Raw genomic sequence first — 25,267 nt, forward strand, 5'->3', positions numbered from 1 at the left:
GAACAATACCATAATCTAACTTTTTTTCTTGAGGAGTTGTAGAGAAAAAAATGAGTTGTAATTTAATTTTTGGGAACAATAAAAAGATATGGGATGTATATGGAATTTGTTGCAAGACATACGGTGAGATTTTTTGTCAATAACTATTACATAACGATAGCTTTGTGGCATTGTGAAACTGTCAAGAGTATAAATATGTGGTGGAAGAAATCGTAATCATATCGTACTTGTAAGTTGCAATGTTAGCAACTTACAGAAAAATAATTTTGACGGCTTCCAAATACTTTCTATATATTTTATATACACACAATTAGTAAATACTATTTTAAATTTAATGGAATTTGAAATCTCTGTTTAATAGTCTTGTTATAGATTTATTTAAATTAAACTACAACAAATAATTTATAAAAATGGACTCGATGAAATATGATAATCTATGGATATAAAATGTGGCATTTGGTTGCAAAATTTTCTTAGAAAGGTAACATTTTATATGTATTCATATTATGAATATATCTAATTTTCAGTATTAGATATATACTATATATAAAGTATATATTACTATATCTTTGACATTAAACTAATGCAGACTAGTTGTTATATTTAATTTCCTATTGGAATTGTTATCCCACGTACTATGTTTTAAAAATTTCTGTAAATCTTGTAATATTTATATATACATTTCACTTACTAAGTGTTATAGATTATATTTGTAGCGCAATTAAGACAATTAATTGACTCCTCTGTGTAGAGGAGAAATATGTAAAAAAATAATCAATTTTATCTCTGAAATTATAATCAAAATTTTAATACACATAGCTTGCAAACGAGCCCAAGTAATAAAGCTACTTTATATGTAGATAAACAGCTAATGTAGGCCACAACACAATTTGAAGCAATAAAATAGTAAAATAGAAATAAAAAATAGAAATAAAAAAATAGAAAATAAAAAATAGAAAAAAAATAATAGAAGAAACAGATATGAAACGTAATGTATTTACTTATTCAACTTGTGCTGTGTCCGCATTTGAAATGAGTTTTAATAAATCAGCTGTCAAATACATTTTAAAGAAAATATTTACACGATTATACATACAAATGCATTACACATTCAACATACTACACTATACTATACTATACACATAAATAGAATAAAAATTAAAAGTATTATAGTAGATTCAAAATGACTATGAGATACTTAACATCAAGATATTCAACATCGCGATACTCAAGATCGACTTACTCAAAGAGAAGCAAAAACTGAACAAGTTATTTTATAAATGAATCAAGTTTAATTTGAAATTTTATAATTGCATTCTTTAGACAAAGAAAAAATGTTTACATTCTTATCGATATACTTAAACTTATTATTTCCTACTTAAGAGATACGCGATTTAATTTACGTATATTAAAATCATAATTAAAAACACTGAGATTTCATTTTCCAGATCTAATGTGGACTGTCTAATATATGTATGCCCATTTTGTTTAGATTATTTACTATACCATAGATTTATATTGTCCTCATCTTAGTCAAGAAAATAATAGAATATTGATACTTGGGTCTTCTTCCTCAAATCTTAGTCTTGGTAGAGCGTAATGGCATAAACTGGTATTCCTGAAAAAATAGAATACCTATTGTTGCACAAGCTGAATGCTCTTTGTTAGTTGTACAAAAAATTTAGAAATGTGTAATTGTTTTGGCTCCAATGGGACCCAATACACCTATACTATTATAATTAGATAAAACATTATAGGTTTAATATGGTTTTGAGCATTAACTGTTCGTGATACTGCATTCATTTTTGGGTTAATGTATCTTAGATATAACATTAGACGATAATAGGAGAAGTCTCACAAAGAATTATAATTTTAAACTACTACATCAATGGATAATCAACTTTTTATTGTCAATTGACAAATATACCTAAATTTTGATATAGATAAAATTTACGAGGAGATTTTTTGGTTCAAGAAATGCTTAAAAAAAGTGCTTAAAGCTCTATTCTTCAGACAAAGATACCGAACGTTCCTTAACAGATCAGACTTTAGTTGGATTTGAAAATCACACCGTGCTATCAAGAGGATCTTATCCTTAATTAAATAATAATAGTTTGTTTATTCTGTCTGCGAATCTTATTGCGATTCTGCTCTTAATAACATATTTCTTAAATAAAAAGATATACACTCTATCTAATCATCTCTTTATAATTGTTTTGCATATAAAAATTAAAACCACCTACACAAATCAGCGTAACACTGTGTTTTGAAATATTAACAATAACACTATTTATTTTATTTATTTATATATTTATTATTTATTTGTGAGCTAATATTAAAATTAATTTTAAAGTAAACTAAGAATAAGAAACTGGACTACTAACTCTTTTGCCCAGTATTTATTTTATTTTAACCACTTTCTTTTTTGTTTTTTTTTTCTAGCGTTATTTTATTTTGGTTCGGCTTTCCTTGTGCAATATATTCAGATCACATAGTTCTTCTTAATAACTTCGTTTACGTTCTTGCATGGAATGGAATTTTGGTGGAATTCTTTGGTGGCTAACCTAAGGCTCTCTTTATTTTTTTTTTTTCATTAATAATATTTGCTTCACCTCATAGTCTTCAGATTTTTTCATTCCATGGTCGCAGCAGCAGAGACAGAAGTCTGCTGATTTGTGCTAATCGGGACTACTTCCCTATTACCTCGAATAAGGGTATTATGTATGTACCTTATACAAGAGTGTCACACTGTTGGCCCACAGTGTCTACGAGCCTGAACATTACTCACAACGTAGATTAAAATTGAATCTCTGAACTTGATGAGGATCAAATAGTCTTTTTTGGGATTACTAGCTTACCTAAATTTGGGCCGGTATAGTACACGTTACTCACAGTGCAGATTAAAGTTGAATCTCTGAACTTGAAGCGGAACAAATACTCTTTTTAGGGATTACCGGTTTATCTAAATTTGTTACAATAGCTTATTAACTATATTTATATTTTTTAATGTTAAAAAAATTTTATATTAGGCCAAAAATCCTAGTTAAACACCGACACTAAGTAGCTTTGTCACTGCTTATTTTAAATCTCTGTGGTTTATTCCTCACTTCAAAGATTTATTTGAAACAATTTACCTACAATTTATTTATATTTGGAAAAATTGACAATAGTTTTTAAAAATAATTTTCATATAATTGTTATTTGCAAACAATGAAGATAAACTGCCTGTGTAAAGTTGTGAGTTGATTCCCCTCATTTTTCAAGCAGTGGTTTATTTATCTAATATCTCTGCCTTGAGCCCCCAATAAATTAGCAAAAAAGATTAATGGGTGCAATTTTTATTACGCATTTTAAAGTGCTGTTAATATAATTTCAAACATGTATGTATCGCTGATTTTTGATAATAATTTGCTTTACGGTCTTAAAATATTTAAGGAATTAAAAACACAATATGCCTGCATAGTCTACGTAGTGCCCTAAATAAATATCGTAGACATAATGACTACAAAACTCATTTTGAACTGCTACTAAAGCGTAGGTGACACATACAAACCATACAATACTCGTATATAAAAAACACCACAGATACATATGTACAATGTGCAATATATAAACAATTAATAAATGATATAACAATCAGTTGCGATAAGATGTTAAAAATTCAAATAACATTTTGAATAACTTTGAAAACGAGGTACGAATATATATGTATGTATGTACATGCAAGTACAATTGTTGATATTGGAACAAAGTACGGGGGTACAATAATAAAATGTAAATAAATACTAAAAATGTTTCCGCAACTGAGTCCACAAAATATTCAAATAATAGTTTGAAGTATCTTCTGAATTGATTTGAATTTTTTATGATAAATACTTATAAAATAAAAACGCGTAGATTGAAAAGTCTATCTTTTACACGTGATAAGCACGTACATACAGAGATGATGACAGTTCCTATATACGTGATCTATATTGGTTTTTGTTATGTATGAATATTATACAATAAATAGAAACTAAATAAAATATTAATAATATTAAAATATCAAGATAATTGAAAACGTGTTCTAGGTAAATTTTTAATTACCTTTAATAACGCAACAAATAGATTTGCTCGTGTAACTTCAAGACGACTATTCAGCAATTATTATTACATTTAAAATCAACGTATTTTATTACGACTATTTAACAATTTGTTGTTATATATTAATTTTTTTTTTTTGACTTAAATAATAATTTAAATATATTTTAAAAAGCAAACAGATTTTTTTGACACATTTACTTAACTATTTTTATGCAATAAGTAGAGTAGATTGAAATGTTGATCTCTTTAACTTTTACTCTCTCTCTATTTATTTAAGTACCATAGTTATGGACCATATAACACATTTATTAAATCGAGATGAGCTACCAGTATTGCACCTCTATAGCTCAAAAGTTTTACGATAAGGACTGTTTATCCGAACCTGATTATTTTGGGGAGCAGAGGTGCATACCTTCTGCTCAAAAAATAAGATTTTGTAAATAAAACACACAAATTTAAATTTTATTCCAAATTTATTTTTTCTTCTTCAAAATATGCTCCTTCTGAAGCGATACACATATGCCAACGCTTAACTCAATCTTCCATACAGTTTTCGTAGGCCCGTGCAGGTATGGCTTTTAGTTCCTTCAGCGAATTCTCTTTTACCGATTCAATTGACTCAAAACGCTTACCACGAAGGGGCAATTTGAGTTTCGGGAACAGGAATAAGTCGCACGGCGTCAGATCTGGCGAATATGGTGCCTGAGCGATGACAGTTAACAGCTGCTGTAAACAAACTAATTGACAGATGGCGCTCAAATTTGTACCATATGTCAAGAAAGGGTGTACCAACATAACAAAAAAATGTTTGAAAAAGGTCTATTACTTAAGGAGTAGTTAACAATCAACAAAATCCGGATACTTTTTGAGCAGAAGGTATGTTATACAGAAATATATATTGCTCTTTTTTTGCAAAATTTCTATTATAAAAATAAACCTAATGTTAAAGGATGTAAAAAGTAAATGTTGTCTTCAATCTACATATGTATATATAGTTGTATAATCAATTATGTTTTACAATCTTAAAAATTATAACATACCAAAAAATTTTATAAAAATAAATTAATTCATATTTTTTACAAATTTACAAATTACTAGTAGATGTTAGATTTACTATTGGAAAGAACTTCTAAATTCTACGATTCTTCTATATTTTTAATAAAAATTTGAAAGACTATGTATGTACAAAAACTTATTTACAAAATTAATAATAAATAATTTGTCAGAATCGGTTTAAATTATATATCTGTATTACAAACAAAAATAAATTTTATTAAGACTTGGTATAAATTTTTGTTATGGACCAACTGAGTAATCTAATACTCGTAACTTTAGGTTTAATATTGTATAAAAAGTAAATAATACCCAATTTAAAATAATTTAATATTTTTTTACAAAAGTTGGACTTTGAAATGTAATACGGAGCGTATTTAACGCCTACGTAGCATGCTGCCATATTAATCCAATTATTCACTTAATTCAATCAGTTGTCATTATATTAAGGCTGTATCCAAGGGAAAAATTAAACCATACGAGTACATACATATATCAGTTTTTCACGTTAAATATTTTATATGACAGTGTCAGGTATCAGTTTAAGACTAAATTTGCAATCAATATAGAAATTAGTGCTTGTAAAACAATAACAAATATATTCCTAGAATTATACAACCCATGTAAAAAACTATTAAACAAATGGAATAATATAGAATGTGCTACTTAATATTTACAATAGATTGATATTATTTTTGCAATTTATTTTCATATAAATTAGAAAATTATTTATGGATGGCAACATTTCCTTTGTTGCTATGCAATAAGCAAAATTATGGTGACTATATTTTTTTAATAAAAAAAAATAAATGAAAAATAAAATGCGCATAATATGGATAAATAACTTTTTATACTTGAATATTCTTCGCGTATATTACTAATTGAATTGTATTCCATAAACTGATAATTATAATAAAAATATTTACCACCTTGCGGTCCAAGGTCTGCTTTGTTATTTTCTAACAAGCGGGTTTTGGTACGTAATAGAAAATGGTACCTTATCGGTGCAAAATTTCCCACATGCAAACTTAGTGTTCTCATGAGTAATATTGTAATATATTACTAGTTTACAGACCGTGTTCTATAAAATTATAAAAAGCCTAAAAATCAGGTTAAAAGGGTAAAAAATCAATGCTATGCATAATAGTTCAATTCTGGCCTCATATATATTCTATAAAATAGTAATCAACACAACTAGGTGTTGATTATTATTATTATATAACTAATTTAATTAGAATTTGTTTGAGTATAGATTAAATATATGAACAGACACACTATAGTAAATCTGTAATTTCCTGAGCCACTCCCAATAGACAACGGATTTAAATAAAGTCGTATATTTGAAGTAATTTATTCTATTACGCTAAATGCTAAATAAATTATTTCTAGAGATATCGAGGTTTAAAATTATTCGATTTTGACGTTGATCACACTAATAAATACTACATACAATATAACGCTAACACTGGTATATGCAATTTATACACTGATAACACAAATAACTAGCTCCATATGGTGCGTCTACTTATTGTTGATGGTTTTCGTGTAAACATTTACAATTTTAAACCTTGACTTTTGGAGAACTGAACTATTCTCCTGCACATGCTAGAGATTTACTTTCTAAAGACCCTTATTCAGTTGCGAGACGTCCATTTGAAAAACATTTTATACGACAACATAATATGTTAACATGCCTAATTGATTTCTGGCGGTCACTATAATAATCTAACGTACTGCGCGTCTATAGCAGAGAATGATATGGATTATAGAAAAGAAGAGAACAATTCTCTACATATGTTGGAGAGTTCTAAAATGTATAAATTATAATGTTACATTTATAAAATCGTAAATATATTGTAAAAAATCAATTTTAAGGAATATAGACAGGATTTTTTAAATCAAAATTAAAATAAGAATTAAGAGATATGTTAAGCCCCTACGTATTCATATGGAGTCAGCGATATGTTATGTTATATTTGTAAAATAGTGGATATGTGAAATAACAATTTTTAGGAATACTTATAAGTAGGACCCTATTATGGTTAAAATTGGCATAAGAATTTAAATTACGATATGGTAGGAATTTTTAATCCTAGTGGAACCTACATTGTTTCTAAACCGTTTTTTCAATACAACTGATTCTAATTCGACAGAACACATTTAGTGCTTTGAGTAAATGCCAGTATATCCTTTAAAAGTTCCTAATACCAGACGGTAAGTGGAGCTTAGCTATATGATCCTACTGATAGTCCAAATCAATGCCAGGCAGTCAAAAAAAAATTGAGTTGGTTTCATCCGCTGTTTAATCGTTATATTGCAATGTTTATTGAACATTCTTTTTTGTTGTTTCTGAATCCATTTTTATTTGATGTAAACAACATTCTTTATATATTTGCTTAAAAAAAAAAAACAAATTTATTTAGAACATAACAACGGGCAGTCGAAAACATTTTAGCTCCGGGCCCCCTACATACTTAGTTCGGCACTGCTGCAAATTTCGCTTTTATATGAGAGAAATGTTTATTTAAAAATTAAAAGTAAAGATTTTGTTAAAAAAAATTATGAAATTATTATAATAGAAATAATAATAATAACTTCAGCTGGGAACAACCTTCTACCTAAAAGACATGGAAAGAGATTAATAAATAAAAGGCTTAAATCGATATTTTAGCAAAGTAAGAATATATGGAAAGAAAAAAAACCTATTGAAAGGATAAATAAAAACATATTGTTTATTTTTTTTTTTTTTTCAGAAAATATAAATATTTCACTAATTCTCGAAATACATAAATTTTATACGGAAAGGTCAAACTGCGAACCTTTTCAATCTCTTTCCAGATACTTTCTATTTTTAAATGTAAATTATCAAAGATTAGGTTTTCTATTTAAACATTTCAAAAATGTATTTAAAATAGATGTTATCGCATTTTAAAAAAATGCATAACAAATTTATTTAAATAATCAAATAAATATAGAAAACTCGTATATTTTTATACACAGCACTTATATGTTATGGACACATTTTTTTTCAGCGGTGAAAGATGCGTTTATCGTTTATGTATAAAATATTATTGCCCAGATAATACAATCATCGAAGACAGACTATCAGACAGTGAATTCAAATAAATACATAACTTTAAATAAATATACGAAGGCCACTTTTTTACCATTATTTTGCTTTGTTGAAGAATGGCTGAAGCTGCATATTTCTTTATTAAATAAAAATTAATCTTCTTCCAAGTCCGCCGTTTTATTACTTTTTCGGTCTTGCGGGCATTTTATACGAGTCTGTGGCCTGTGAAAAAGATCTGAGCGGAGACTGTTGTAGGTCATTAACACGCATTTACATACATACTTCGTTCTACTTTAATCTCGCTTATATGTATGCGCATTGGTGTTGAATTGTCTCTGCAGCAATTTATGTACGGTATCCTTTTCTTCGAAAACACACAGACACACTCATATATACTCACACACACACACACGCACACAAGTATTTCCTTTGTGAATTTGCAGAAACTCCTTAAAATAGTCACATTTGGACAACAGTAGCGGAACGAGACGAATAATAAGCGCGTTTCTTTGTGTCTGACTCCTTTTGGTTCTCCTTTTTTTCGTGTACTTGTCTAGTCTGTTCCTCGATTCGTATTTGTATTGGTTTCGTTTTCTCTTAAACTTATCGGTTTCATATTCTTGCTATATTAAACTAACAAAACTGATTCATATCCATTCTTCATCCTCACTTCTGGTTTCAATTTTTTTTTACCTTACTTTTTTTTTTAAATATTTTTTTTTGTATTTTGGCAGCAATCATTTCATTCTGTCAAATGGTTCATGTCTACAGGAAAAGTGCCCCTGACCTGTCGCTGCATTCCGCTTTGTCGGTTGCCTTTTTTTTATAATGTTTACCATATAAACATTGCTTCGCATCGGGTAAACAAAATTTCATTCTTGTTTATTATCGTGCTCGCTTGGTCGTCGTCGTCCTTCTTTGTTCTCCTCAGCTGTTCCCTTTAGGTTTTTACTTTTTACTTCTTCGTTTTGAGTTTATTAAATTCATAAAAGTAATGTTAATGGTTGTTTTTCTGGTTTCAAGTATTATTCCATTAAAAATACGTAAAATGAATTCTTTCCCTATTAAGAAAATTGTTTACTGATTCGAAACATTGAGAGTCAACAACCCCTTCTTTATTTAACTATGAGATCGTTTACAATTTTTGAGTCGGAGAATAGTTAGTCCTAAAAGAAGTTTCCTGTAAATCTAAAGGGTTGAAAAGCTTTTATATTTACTGGCATATAATGTACGGTACGAGTTTTTTAAAGCCGATATACTGAGTTATATCCTCACTTATTTAATAAATTTAATACATTCTCCACAGTGGCGTAACCAGGATAGTGCCACGGGAGAATTATACTGGAAAATTTTTCTTTTGCAGCTTATATACTATATACTATATTGTCAAGTGGGATGGGACTCTATCCTGTAATCCCTTTCCCCCAATTCTCCACTTCCGCATAAATTATGATTTATGCGGAAGTGGATATGGAAACTAACTAAAAATGTAGCTGTACTTTTATAAGAAATTAATAAATTTAGTTACTTTATTTTATGCGAAATAATGTAAAATTATTTATTAGTGAATCATAAAGACGGTTCCAAGCATTCACTTAGGATTATTGGCTCATTGTGTTATACTTATTAAAAAATGATAAAATAAACAATCATAGATATTTAAATAAGTTTCGTCTGCAGAACCTTTCATAGCGAACCAAAATAGCCCATCCATTCTTTAGATTCTTAAATAACGTATGTAGAACGAATATATCACACGTCATGTCAAACTCAACCCAAATGTGGAGTCAAAGTCGAATCGATTTTCAAAACATTGTCTAAAAAATATACTATATACATATACATGCTACTATATAAATCAATTTTCAAAACATTGTCTAGAAAATATACTATATACGTACATATATAGGTACGCATACTGGTCAACCTACATTAACAATAGCCAGTTTTCATTCAGAACGAAAAAGGAGCCAGTGAAAGTAAAGTTTGTTCGCAGTAAGTATAACTGGGTAGATTACTGGATCCGAAAGTCTGACTATGATACAGCTGGGAGAGTGAAATCTTTAAGACAGCAGTCAAAGCGGGCGAGCTGTTAACATATGACAAAAACAAGCCACAAATGAAGGGAAATTCACTAGAATGTTGTTTAGAATGAAAGAATGTGCTATAGATAAATTTAGATCAAAGAATTTCTTTTTGGGGTACTATATTACTTTAAGGAAGAAAAGCAGCTAATAACTACAATTACCCTATTTTAATCATATAGTTTGATTATCAGTTTAATGTCAGCTGAAGCTTTATTATAGTTGTTATTATATTATAGTATATTATAGTTTTTTACAAAAATAGTTTATTGTTCTAAATTGATAAATTTATATAATTACTACATATTGAATTAAAATTTACTGTTTTATTTTCTATGCCAAAATGTAGAAAACGGGTTATATACCATACAATGGTATGATGACCATACAGTTACAAACCTGCCTTATCGCGTACAAATTAAGAGCAATGTCATAAACATAGGGAACATCGGCTTTATCATCGGCCTTCTCGCATACAAATTAAGACCAATGTCATAAACATAGGGAAGAAAAGCTATAGTAACTAAACCTTGTGTGGATCTGTAGATCACAACCCACAACTATGATAATAACTGATTTAATTTAGTATATTAACAATATTCATATAATAAGTGTTCCAGAGAATTTTGGCATAAACATTGTACATAAATGTACTTTATTTTCTTCCTATTTTCTTACCAATATATTTTCCTTTTTTTTTATTTTTTGATCCGACATGCACAGTTAGTATTCTACATTCTATTAGTAAAAAGGTTTAACTAAAAACAATGAAAATATGAGTAAGATAGTAAATCCCTAAAATTTCTGAAAAACCCAGCCCACATAAATATTGTTTCAATTTGTGCTTATAAGGAAAGTCCGTTTTCTAATGAGGATGCCTGTTGTTATTCTTACCTACCTAACCGTCTCTTTGTTCATTTCATTTAAAACACTATACATCCGTATACCGAATTTAGCAGAAACGAAAGAATGTTCCTAATGACTCATGAATTTTTTAGAAGGTATAGATGAAGTTTGAGCTCATCTTATTTACATATATGCGTTTACTTTTATTTTTGATTATGTTAATTTCTGAGTTATAATAAATCATAATGAAATTGGTCAATGTTGTTATTGATCCGTTAAAATTCCTTCATATTTATATTCAATGGTTTTGGATTTAAATAAATTGGTGATCAGTATTTTTCTTTTTGAGGGCCGTTACAATTATAAGTATTGAAATTCTTTATTCAATGAGATCATCAACTAATAAAATCTATAAATTTTAGAGAGTAGCCGTTATTTTGAAAGCTTTTAAGAAACTAGTAAGCTATACAGGCATTATGATCTCCGATGATTCTCATTCTATTGATTCTATCTCGCCTTTTTTAATCTTAACGTAATGTTGTTAGTTAATAAGTATCAGTTTAAATAGAGTAGGTATATTGCTTTTGAATTGCTTTTAAATAATAAAAAAATTATTTTGTTTTTTATTGTTATAACTTTCACTTGAGGTTAAAATACTAATTATATGATCTCACCATATAATTGGATATAAACCTACTCGTATACTATAGGGTTTTTGATTATTGCAGTGGTTTTCAAGCGAAAATGATTGATTTTAAGACAGCTATAACTAGCAGTAAATAGTGTTATAAATTGAATAAAAATATGTTAATATTATGTGATAATCAACTATTAATTACAAAATATAGTGTTGGAGATGATCCGTAAAGATACCAGTCTTATGATAAAATTGATGACGAATTATAGTTAAGAAATCATGCTAAGATACTAGATATTCCTATTAGTAACTGTTGTGACAGCATTAAAAAAAAATAAAAAACTTACTCTACGATCTGAGTCAGCTAAAATATTTCATCTTAAAGCCCATCTAACGATACTTTTCAGACTTAAATGATTTCAAGTTGTTTAGGAATTCATTTAAGTCCATTGTGCTACAATATAAAAACTGAGGTGTCTTGTTTACATAGGAAGAAACCAAATGTAAAGCACTTTCTTCACATTCCTTATATATGCAACATGAGTCATTAAAGGGTAGATTCATTCGTTTAGCATGGCTCCCTAGACGGTAGTGATCCGTAAACAGGTATACAACTGATATACTTACCATCCATCTCATTGAGATTGCCATACTTTCTTTAAATGATTTTAAATCATTAGAGATTTATAAGGCAACTCAATGAGCCAACAGGCTTAATTTGATATCCAGCATCACAATAATCCCAACTATATGATTTACTTTGATATTTTTTCAAAAATTATTTTTGGTCAAGTAGAATTACATACATTTCTGTTTTTTTTTTTTTTGTATTTTGTTTTTGTTGAGATATTTTAAATATTACTTCATTGCATTGATAACTAAACAAATTCAGGTTCTGTAAATTTAAAATGTTACAGCAAGGTCTATCCTTCGAATCGAGATTTATCATCAGGGTGCAAGAGATCATAGTGATTCTCTTTAAAGCCACTGATTTATTCCATTAAGGTTTAACTAAATTGCAATGTTAAATAAGGATCTGGTAGTTAAATCTCTACCAGCATAAGTTTTCTCAGCGTCTGGAGACAAATTCATTTATTATCATCTATCTTCTATGTTTTTTAATTTCAATCAAAAAAAATTATCTCTATTGAGTTGCATTTTATAAGTAATAACAATTATTCTTATATATAGCGCACTCCGAGTGTTGCGCCCTGGCCGCCTTTTCCTTCTCACACCCCTTTGTGCCGTTAATTATTTAAATAAAATCAAGAAAATTTTTATATATAATAATCGTTTATGAATAAAACAAATTTATGAGTTCCTTAACATCGAAAAAACATCGATTCCTTCAAGAGATTGTAATATTTCTATCAAATCGCAATTCGATTAAAAATAATATTGTTTAGATAAAATATCTCTGATTTTTGTGACTACAATTCTATTACGAAGTTAGCAGATTTATACATATATAATAAGTTCTTGAAAATCATGTACGTTTATTTAAATTAATATTTTGTATATGCGCATATACTTTAGTTTATTTTTCAACGCATTATTTTTTAAACAAAAAGACCAACGCAAATGTTTATAGAACTTCTTACCAAAGGTGGGGTGCTTTCCCTAAGAAATTCAAAACAAATCCCAAAATTACTTGTTCCCATTATTGCATGTGGGTTCTCTCAATAAGAATAAGTGACAGCGTAATAGCGTAACAGCGTAACAGCGCACTGCGAGAACAATAACTGAAACCGTTTGTTAACGCGTACACCACAACAAAACTTGAAGCCATTCAACCTAAAAAGGTCAGTGTGCTGTGAGCTGCTCTGTTCCGGTCTAATGTAATGGACTGGGGCGCAGCACGCTAAAGTAAATAAAGAAGAGAGAGAAGTTATATTGACGCAGCAATTATAAAAGAACAGTTAAGAGTTGCTAAAACAGAACGCAAAATGTATCTAAGTTGACTTTTTTTTGATTCGATGTGCTTATATGTCGATATCTCCGAATTATTAAGGAGGAATAAATTTGGCAAATTTGAATTTGAAACACTGCTACGCACTTTATATTTTTGGCTTATTATTTGTGTGACGCATTTTTATTTTTGGCAGGCAAATTAATGATGTACTGAAAATTTTGATAGAGTCTATAATTTTCGATAGAGTTAATTGCTGTTCGAAAGCTAAGACACATAGCCAAACGAAACAAGAAATTTTCATTTATTTATTTATTTCTGTCACATGTAAAACTCATTTGGAAGAGTTCCAAAATTGCCGTACAGGCATTACACTATTAACATCAATATTTATTTTCAAATGAGAAAGCTAAATATTTCGAATCTATTTAGGAACATAAATATATCAGTATGTATATTTCTTTGGGACTAGTGATTAAAATAAAGTGTGATCAAATTGGAAATACTTACCTACTTTTGTAATAATTTCATTGGATAAAAATAAAGAGAAAAGCCTTAAAATATGAAATTACTTAACCTATCTCTAGCTTTAGAGAGATATAACAAACTCACTAAAAATGTTTGGATCCATATTATTATATTATATACTGACTTTACTTTATGTTAGAAATGAATACTATAAGCCACCTTATATTCAATGATTATACACGTTAGTATTAACAGAGATCATCTTCTGTGGAGTTATGTTGTAATCGGGGTTATGTTGCATAGTCAATGTGTGGCATATAGGGCAGTGACCTGTCTCTAAAAAAGTGACGGAAGCTATATTTCATAATATCCCATTATGAAAACGGGAACAAGAGGGCTTTGATCCATTTTGCGTCCTAATAACTACGATATATCAATGGTGAAGGTTTGCGACTTTATACTTGCAGGTAGTTCCCTTCGATCCTAAATTTGCTGACTTGTTTTAGCAATAAGAATAAAATAGATTTTAATTATTTCGATACTTTATGCAAAGAGATTTCTTCTTACATGACCCCACTTTGATCAGAGAAACAGACAAGAGAGGGATGTACAGAGTGACAGAGAGAGAGAGAGATAGACAGAGAGAGGAGAGAGAGAGATAGACAGAGATAGAGAGAGAGAGATAGACAGAGAGAGGGAGAAATATACAGAGAGAGAGAGAGATAGACAGAGAGAGAGAGATAGACAGAGAAAGAGAGATAGACAGAGAGAGAGATAGACAGAGAGAGAGAAACAGACAAATTGAGAAACAGAAAGACCTTCTGGATATGTCCACGCGTGTATAGTCTGGAAACACATACTAACTAGTATGTACTATACTGTACAGTATGCATACAGAGTACACTATAATGTATATACGATTGTTAAGATTAGCTGCTGTTATCAAAATAGACGCTTTTCTCAGTTTCATCTTAACAACTTTATTTCCAATATTGGAAACATAATTTACAAAATTCTAGTAACATAATTTTGTAATAATCTAAATTTATAACGTAATTTATCAGTCTTTTTAAAATGTACATATTTACACAAAACCATACAAAATTAGAAATCATTAAAGTTAAAAAAAAACAAATCAGCTTTTTATTGTTAAAAAAAAAGCCACGCTCATTGTTTATTTATTAAAGGTTTGAATGTTTTTAAAAAAATAAAAATCGTTTAAAATGACTAATACCACGCTTACACTTTACAATTTCCGGAACTTGATGTGTGATAATTGCTTATGTGTTTACATTATGGTAACTCAAGCAGCAAACAGAGAAACAAAAGAAAAAGGAAAAAAAGCAATATAAAAAATACAACAATTTAATAGGTAAAGTAGAAGGACGACTAAATCCTTCTCAATTAGCTAAAAAACCATAATGATTTCTTCGTAATTGTATTTGTAGGTCATATTAAAATTCGCCGTTTCCGCAAGTTTCTGGATAATACCAATGTTGGAAATATTGCTGAGTGTATTAAAAAATGGAGCGTCCAAAAACTTAAACTTGGTTCTAGTCAAACATGGACATTAACACAACAGGTGTTACAGTATCTAATACTCAAGCACCGAAAGATACGTACATTGTATTAATAACAAGTTATTAAAAATTAAGTAATGTATACTAACCATAGCAAATTCCATCAACAAGTGCATTATTTGGTTTCAACTTTGCTTTTCAATGTAATTAGCTGTCATATTTTCTGGTTGGTATTATTACATTAATACCATGTTCCTACTTCAGTTAAATCAATTCATACAAACCAAATTAATATTTGGTTGTTTCCATTGACATTAGTTGATTTATACATGTGAAAGAGCTTTATGAGTCAGAAAGTTTTGTGAAAGTTCTAGAGAAGCTTTGCTTGTTTACATCTCAGTTGATATACAACTGAACAAATATTTTTTTTTAAATAATATACGATATTGTATAATGATATCGACTATTGGTACTTATATATAACATTTATATTTATATACATTTATATGTTTTTATATATCAATTATATATTTTATTTATAAAAACAAATACTTTAATAAATTGTTACTTTTTGTTTGTTTGACTTTGACTTTTTTAAAAAACACAGATGCTCTTTGTACGGTAAATGTAATTTACTTAATTACACTTACTAAGTAAGCAGTAAGAAACATACTATTAATTAATTTCGAAAGCACAAAAGCTCTTTGTATGTTTGATCAACTTGATTAGCAACTTAAATCAAGGAAACTGCTTTTATGAAGACAATGGGGACATACATGAATACTATAACACTTATATACATGCTTAACATGTATATATAACATAATTATCTCAAACAATAGTTTAATTGCTAGACAATTATCGAGTAGCATACATTATTTCTAATAGTGTAAATGTATTTAACACAATATAACACTAAAATTTATTTATTTGGTCAAAATAATATAAAAATAAATTTAATTTAAAACCAGTAATCATCATTGTTTTATAATTTGAAAAATGTGCATTTTAGGCGACTTAAAGCCCACATGCATTTGTCATTAGAGCAGCTAGCTTTCTTATAGTCTATTCACACAGCATAAGTAGTCGTGACTTTGTTTGCGGTTTTACTTGCTCGGCTTGTTCTTAGTGTTTTAGTGCTCATGTGTTACAGTGTTGTATTTTCTATTTTGCAAATAAAAACATATGTTTTTACATACATATGTATATAAAAATCTACTGGAGAGACTAAAATACTAGTAGATGAAATATTAGTAGTAATTAAATACATTGTTAACTATAATAAATAAATAACTCACAGTCATTGTATACTTCTAATATTAATATCGTATGAGGAGCGTTAGTATGTGTAACACTTATTTATTGTTTATGGTTTTATAGCGCATATGTTAAGTTAATATGACTCATTAAAATTTTTACGTTATGGTTTTAGTCTTTGTTTTGAAATTCGACAGATATAATCAACAGCAAACTTTTATTGGTTTTGTTGATTTTCTCTGCTTTAAATATTTTGTTGTTTCAAAATCGAATAAAAAACAAAAGGAATATAATGAACTCAAGTACAATGATCCGCTTCGAAGCGAAGCAAACGTAAATAAGGCACCGAAGATGTGCGGACAATAAATAGCTGACTTAGTTAGCGACGGTAAAGAGGATGGCGTGCAAATATACAGAAAACAGACAAGCAACAGACAGGAATCAGGAATTGCGATTATATGAGAAGATACAAACACTCTTTAACTCTTGTTTACGTGCATAACATGTGTGTTTATTTTGTTTTATAGGTAAAATATTTCTATATGCACATACATATGTATATATATTTATATATTAAATACATTAATAATAAACAAAATAAAGAAAACCTTTTTTGTTTTTGTGTTGCGTGAAAGTATTTACTTGCATATCACATCCATTTTTCATATATTCTTTACTTACATATGATTTTTATGGAAAAGTAAGGGCTATATCAGTTCATATTATATACATATTTGTATATTATACTATCTTATCAACCTAAATATATACCAACTACTCAATGGGTTACTATTTTCGAACATTCACAAATTAGATTTTATAATCTAATGAATATTTAACTTATTTTGATTGTTGTTGGAATTTAGCAAAACTAATAAACTACACTTTTCACACGGCAAATTTAAGCCGACAAACGGCAAGAAGTCTTAAATCTCCATTCACACTGCATTTTTACAATCACACTGCTGCTATAATCAGCATTTTGAGTCCATTATGTGTACAGATAAACATGGCAGCTGATTAGTTTTGACATAAAACACATTGTATTGCGGAACGAAGTCCATCATATTGTATGTTAACAGTGCCGTCAGAATGCATCTGAGCATTAGGATTAAGCTTGGTTAGGTTTTACCGGCGTTACAAAGGATCACTTAGGCCTATTAGCTTATTGTGTTACCGGATAAGAACTCAAAGGTTTTAAAAACTGAACCTTTGGCAACCCCTAAAATGCGCTTTAGAGCGAGGTCGTGGAGTAATCCAAGATCCTTATAAAAATGAGTCTATAGCAGGCGAAAAGGACAAAAAAAAATTTCATTGAAAAAGTAAGAATAAAGTTACACATTTCAAGAAGATTGTGAACAATTTTAAAGCATTGAAAGTTAATCATCATGAACTCATGCCGTATAGAAAGATGACCAGTATTGTTGTGTTTTTCTCCTCTCAGTCAAATAATCCTTCTAATTTTGATTCCGGACCATAATGAAATTGTATCGGATTACATACGAATACCAGAGATGCTAACTAACGCTTTACGGTAACTCTAATCATATATATCATACCTGAAAAAACTTCGCTATAGAGAGGAATTCACTACACAGAGTTTGCTATAGAGAGGTTCATATACATATATGAAAAAATTCAAAAATTCTCTGTCTTTAACAAAACTTTGTTATAGAGAGAAATTTGTTATAGGCAGGTTCGCTTTAGAGAACTTTGACTGTATTTGAATTAATGAAATATCTTGACATTAAATAAATGTCCTCACTATCAAACGACATGCTGAGAGACCTTAGAATAGACCCGATCAAAAAATACATGAGGGACAGAGCCCTAAAGTTATATGCGAAAACTGACAGGCTATTCTACTTAGCACTATCTAATCTTAGAATAATCACGCTCCGCACGGGGATGTACGCAGATCTTAGATCAATCACTGAATAATCATGAAGCTTATAAGGAATACATAAATTAGTCAATGAGATGGGTGTGACCCTGTAGTACCCCCAGCTATCAAAGAGTAAAAGTGCCCAGTTGCGCTGGCTCGAAAAAAGCCAGCTAAACATTTCCTTTTAACAATTCAATTATATTATTAAAGCCGAAACATTCAAATTTTTTTGATCTTGATTCTTGATTCTTCTGCTTGAGTTAGTACTATTATGCACTTTTACTCTATAATGGCTGGGGGGCTTATCTCTACACCACACTAGGCTTTAACTAGGCTAAGAAATCATATCATTTATTTGTCTTTTAGTTGATGACGGACCTTAAATCAGCATATCTTCCTGAGAGTCCAGAAGTGGACTTGAGGATTGTTAGGGCATACTTATAAATTTTATAATGATATTGACATATCCATTAATAAAATAGGTTCAAATATTTAACTGAAACCGATAATAACCTTAAAAGAAAATGTACGTATTTGAAATATAAACATCTAATTTATTTATAAAATAGAATATACAAATATATATGCAGAAGAATAAAATAAAATTTAAATAGGAGATATATTGCAGAAGAATAAAGTCTATGCATATCTTATCACCATAAAAAGTACGAGAAAATCTTAATATTCTGTGTATAATGACCGATTAAAAACATTCTATATATTTGAGGAGAAGATAATAATAACAAATATTGGTACAAATATTTTTATTCCCTGTTGTCTGTTTGGCATTTCTTTGTGTAAAAGTTGGATCCGTTGTTATATTTCATTTTGAATTATAAACTTAAAGTGCAAAATGAAATATACAAGAAAGTTTTTATTTTATTTTATGAAAACGTGCGGGTATTTGGAACTAATGGATGCAATGAGACAGGGGAAGCAAAGTCAGTCTACTGCGCAGTTACAAGTCTTTGAGCGATTTACATTGTTTTTATATGTTTGTAAATATGGAATTGTCTCACTAAATTCTTAAAGTTTCTGTGAATGAATATCTATAATGAATTTAACGTAAATCATTTATCAATTTCCTTATAAGACTGTGCAGGAGGTAAGCGGATGTCAGCGTAGATTGGTAATCTTAATTCTAAAAATTTCAAAGAATATACGCAATTTGTCATTAAAATTTATTTAGCGGTTGGAACACATTTCCCACTAATTATAAGTGTATTTTTTCTTTCCTTTTATTTAAAAGTTTTTCTACTATTACTTAAACCACACGCTTGGAGAAAATAGCTGCAATTACCCGATTTATGTAGCTATGATGTATCAAACAGTTTTGTCCTCGTGTATGGCGAGCCATTATTAATAAACAATATAACAATTTATATCAATTATTTTAATGAAACGTAACAATCTATATGTAAATGTTTCAGATTAACTTCCCAAATATAGGTCACTACTAATTGTGTTTACAAACAAAATTTAATAGGAGTTAACAGGAATTTGAATAATTGGTCCACATAAAATAGTGTTATACATATATATTTACACATAAGTTAAAATATAATAAATTTTTACGTAAAATGCAGTAAAATTTTAATAAATGTTTCGTTTTAAAGTACATTAATTCAAAAGGGAATTAACATACGTGACGCAAGAAACAAAACAAACTTGGCAATACTCGAAACAGCATTGTATGGTCAGACAAATTTCAATAAAATAACTAAAATTTTTGTTGTATCTTTTTATTTCTACTCGAACCCTTTTAACTTTTAAATAGTTTATTTTCATCAGAAAACGCGTCACTTTTGGCAAAAAAATTTTACATTAAAAAAAATTATATTTGATTGGGGAGTCAATTACCAATTATATTACTAACAATTACCAATATTAACTAAAATATAGGGTGTCATAAAAGTCTACCTATCTTAACTTCAATATAAAAACACTTGATAACTTAATAACAGCTGAGGTCATATATGTTACCAATATTTGGTCCAATATACTTTTTCTAATTTAACGCTTAACAAATATTTGTCTTAAATGGGTTCGGAGATTATTGTGAATCAAAATTAATTTGTTAGAAAAATTTTCCGTCATCGAATTTTGTTCGTCTTTTAGTAAAAATTTTTCATACATTACTCGACGTTTTCCAATTCTGAAGTGAATTACTTAAACTTTTTCAACTTATTATTACCAAGGCGCTCTAAAACATTTGACTTAACAATCTTTGAAGACCCTAAATCTATTTATTATTTGATACATAACCTATTGTACCGATACGTCCCATCAACGCGTTATATTCTTTTCAGTTTCTGACACATTCTTTGCAAGTTATTATTCATTCTATGTATGTATTTTTTGCGTAATCATTCACTTATGCTAGTCTATGGTAAATAACTGGTAAAAGTTTTCTGTAGTTTATCATCCGGCATTAATATTAAATGTACACTTCATATTAATTTAGTCGTCTTCATTTGTCTTAATTAAGATTTTCCATTCTGAACAACTTTTTTTACTACGTTGTTTGTCTAGTTATTATTTGTGGCAAATATATTGCATATAGCATAGTAAAAAATTTTGCTCAGAATAGGTAACATTACAAAAATCAGATGTAATTCCGCCACATAGATCGTTACTTTTGAGGGATTTACAATGAGCAGCAGACCTTTCAAACTGGAATTATTGATAGTTGAGCACGTACACTCTCAACGTTACCTTATCTCAAATTTTTATTTCTGAATTTATAATATTAGATTATAATGGCCATCCTTAACATCTACTTAGGTCTATTAGCTCTTTATGTTGCCGCATGAAGTCAACAGATTTAATATCCCTAGAAACTTTAATAAAGCTTAAAATACTTTTTAAGAAGTAATTCTGCAGCTAAAATCCTTCAAAAAGTAAACCCTAGCAATTTTAATCTTTGCTATGCAAGCGTTGGTTAGTTACTAAGTGCAGATATGAAACAGTTCCTACTCATAGCTGCGACAGAATCATTTAAAGTAAGATTTAATCTTTTGTCATGGTAACTTAACCGATAGTGACATACCAGCAAATCCACTATAAGGACGGTACCTTTACGACGATTCACAATCAGATGACTTAAGTTTCTCTTAGTCATATTAAAGCCATATCTTTTTAAAGGGACAAATTTACGTCTAGATATCGTTAAATATTTTTTATATAGGAATGAAAATATACACAAGGACTTAAGAATTGAGAGTGTGTGAAAGTACATCAAAGACAGATCGCTGTCAAACAGAAATTGTTTGATTCCGTGAATGTTCACATTAATTCAGAACTGCACTCACTTAAATCAAATGCATTACATATGTATATTCCTACACGAAGATATGCTGGACTTCAAACTTTACTTCTTTCTAATCATCTAAATAATTCATTATTATATATTAATGGAACACTTATTACACTGCATCATCGAAGTGGTCACAGACGTTATTGAGTAAAAGTTATTTATATACTAACTTGCGTTTCCTCAAGTAAAGAAGAAGAATATGGGAAGTTTGCAACAAAGTTTTGGAAGATGCTAATGGTATGTAGGCCCAGAGTTTAAAATAACAAAAGCCAAGTAAAAACGTATTTCTTATAAAAGCTTAAATAATGATAAGCATTTTCCTGTTAGCACATCATAAAATTATTCCAACAATTCAAAATAAAGTTGCATTAAATTATAAAAACATATGTATATTTTATTATATTACAATAACAAAACTATAATTTTTTCTATGATATATAAATTAATTTGTTACGTGTATGTTAAATCTTATAATCAATTAACATGATTTGCTTTTTTTTTGATATAAATAAATTTTGTTATTGATAACACGCATACACATATGTACATATGTATGTGTGTAGATAATTTCACTGCATTTCGTCATACATCATTTTATTACGAAAAGTTATACTACATATATTTGCGAAATAACAACCCTGTTGGTGGTGATTCTTGAAACAGCTGTTTAGCAATTGAAAACAATAAATTGAAAGGGTAATATTTATGATTGTAACAACAATGTATTAGGACAAACACTCTTGGTATATACATAGCTGTTAAAACAAACTTACCTTATATGCGGGGGCGAAAAGAAATTCTTCTCCTTTAATATATTATATCATTTAGAACATTTTAAGGCAAATTATTTTAATACACTGAGAAATTATTAAAGTTAAAAACAATTTATGTAATTGAATAACATAAATAAAAATAATTAACAATTATATTTAGATATTGTATTCTAAATAATAATAAAATTTCTTAATTTTTTATTGGTATGAATTCCAAAGAAAAAGAAAAACAATTTAAATTATCAACAGCAAAAATGCAATGAGAAAAGTGTAAACAGAAGAGGACAACGAAAATGAAAATTCAGCTGTTGAAATTACTATGCACATCGATTTTTCTCACAATAATTTTTTAGCACATATTAAAAATAGCTTAATTTATTTGCTTTTTGGTTTAGCTTATGTTATTTGTTTAAATAAATACGAAATTCTTTTTATTTTGATGTCATAAAAAAGAATCTCCAATTTTAGTTTTTGCTTCTACGTACATTGCACTTGTAAGCGAGAATTTTTATTTAAAAATTTTTATATCTTTTTATGCATTTGAAAGCGTCATGTTTTTGCACTTCTTCAAAAATGCTATAGTTTATTTAATATATTCACTAAAAAGAAGACATTTTTCGCACAATTTAATTAATACATGTTACCATATTACTCGACTCAAATGTATGCTTTAAGTGTATTTTGAACAGATGACATTTTGGTTGTATGGCATTGCATTCAATATTGAAACTGTTGAGCAATTGATCAGTGCTGCCAAGCCTGCGCTCCGCTTTCTTACGGTTAAGTCTTTGAATTCGATTTCAATGCATTAATGAATGTTTGCGATATATTGTTGTCATAATAAAAATTTTATTAATTATATTTTACTAAATAAATATTATTAATTCAAAATATATCAAAAATTACTGCTTCCATTTTAAGACTGCCATCGCCTTTCACTTTTTGAAAAAATTGCTTCAAAAATCATGAATTCCTGAAGCTTGTTGATGTTACGTTTAGAATACGCCACAACTTGGAACTGGAGTAGCTGAGCAACAACGAACTAACTTTTTTGTTCTTTTAAAGTACATTGTATAATTTATATGGTTTACTACTTCCATGTATAGCATTTGCTGCAAAGATGTTCACTGCTTGACGTTTCGAAGGATAGTATTGCCTATATTTATTTCGTTTAAATACAAATTCTGTTTACTCATTCTATGTCTTCATAAATATTTACTACAGACTTTTTGGTTGCATTATCCCAAAGCCGGATGATAGCATATCCAAGGGATTCACTTTAACTGAAAAGTGAATGAATGAAAGCTAAAATGTATATTGTTGAGGTTTTCCGAATATCATAAGCCAGTTAGTCACAGAAAAGGTGATTATAGGTTTCATCTACTTGTAAACCAAGCCATTGTGTGTCGTTGAAGAAAATCTCCTTTCATGTTAAGACAATAACTCAAGCCATTAGTGAAATGTCTGTCAGCTTACATTCTTACGTTTGTACTACTAAATATAGGGACACCTTATCGTTATTGTAAGGATAACTTGCTGCTTAGCCTGGAGGTTACTTGAGGTATGAGATAATACTTAAAATAACGATTGTTTACAATTATATACTATATATCACTCTTCAGAAAACTTTATGTAGAAGGAAATCAGTATCAGATAACAACAGTACTATTTTTTAAAGTTCATAAATATTGAAATATTTATTGAAAGAATAACAGAACTTACTATTTGATATTTTATTACAATTATAAAATATTGAATAATATATATATCATATATTATAGCTGTATTTAACATTATTATTTTGGATTTGTAAGCAATAGATAAACAATTCTTATAGATTTATTACAGATGACACTTTAGAAAGGATATATCGTATATATGTGAAGAATCCAAATATTTTTTTCATTAATGATTAGTGATAAGTTTGAAAAAACTCCAATTGATTTTAAATTATATAAACACCTATACATTTTAATAATTTTTGAACAGAATGCATTTTAATTTCTTTCTAATATTAACAATAAATTTTTAATAAAATTTAATTTATATTTAAAAAGGGGAGGATTCTCAAAAAATATGCAATAAATTCTCATATCTATGGTATCTAGGAGTACAAGAGAAAACGAAATTCACTACTTAAGTTATATTATATTTAATATATTTCACATATATTTAATGATATAAGATTCTCGATAATAATCTTAATATATATTTTTATTTTTTTTTTTTGGTATATATGAGATACAATAATTATCTTTAACAAGTTTTTGGAAATTCAATATTCTGCAATATACATTTATATAGAATTTAACAAATAAAATATTTAGTAACTCTAAATTATCTTATATTAATTAAAAACTTTT

General features: G+C 28.5%; 1 protein-coding gene across 1 annotated transcript in view; it reads right to left on the reverse strand.

Annotated features, from left to right (window-relative positions):
* The window catches only part of LOC119675926, a 61,346-nt gene extending 38,355 nt beyond the window's left edge, over positions 1-22,991 (reverse strand). Inside the window, exon 1 of the mRNA XM_038087143.1 lies at positions 22,905-22,991. The gene's annotated coding sequence lies outside the window, so the exon portion shown is untranslated. The remainder of the gene's footprint in view (positions 1-22,904) is intronic.
* Between the last annotated feature and the right edge of the window lie 2,276 nt (positions 22,992-25,267).

Source organism: Teleopsis dalmanni, chromosome 2, assembly GCF_002237135.1.
Source record: "Teleopsis dalmanni isolate 2A chromosome 2, ASM223713v2, whole genome shotgun sequence".
Classification (NCBI taxonomy): Eukaryota; Metazoa; Arthropoda; class Insecta; order Diptera; family Diopsidae; genus Teleopsis; species Teleopsis dalmanni.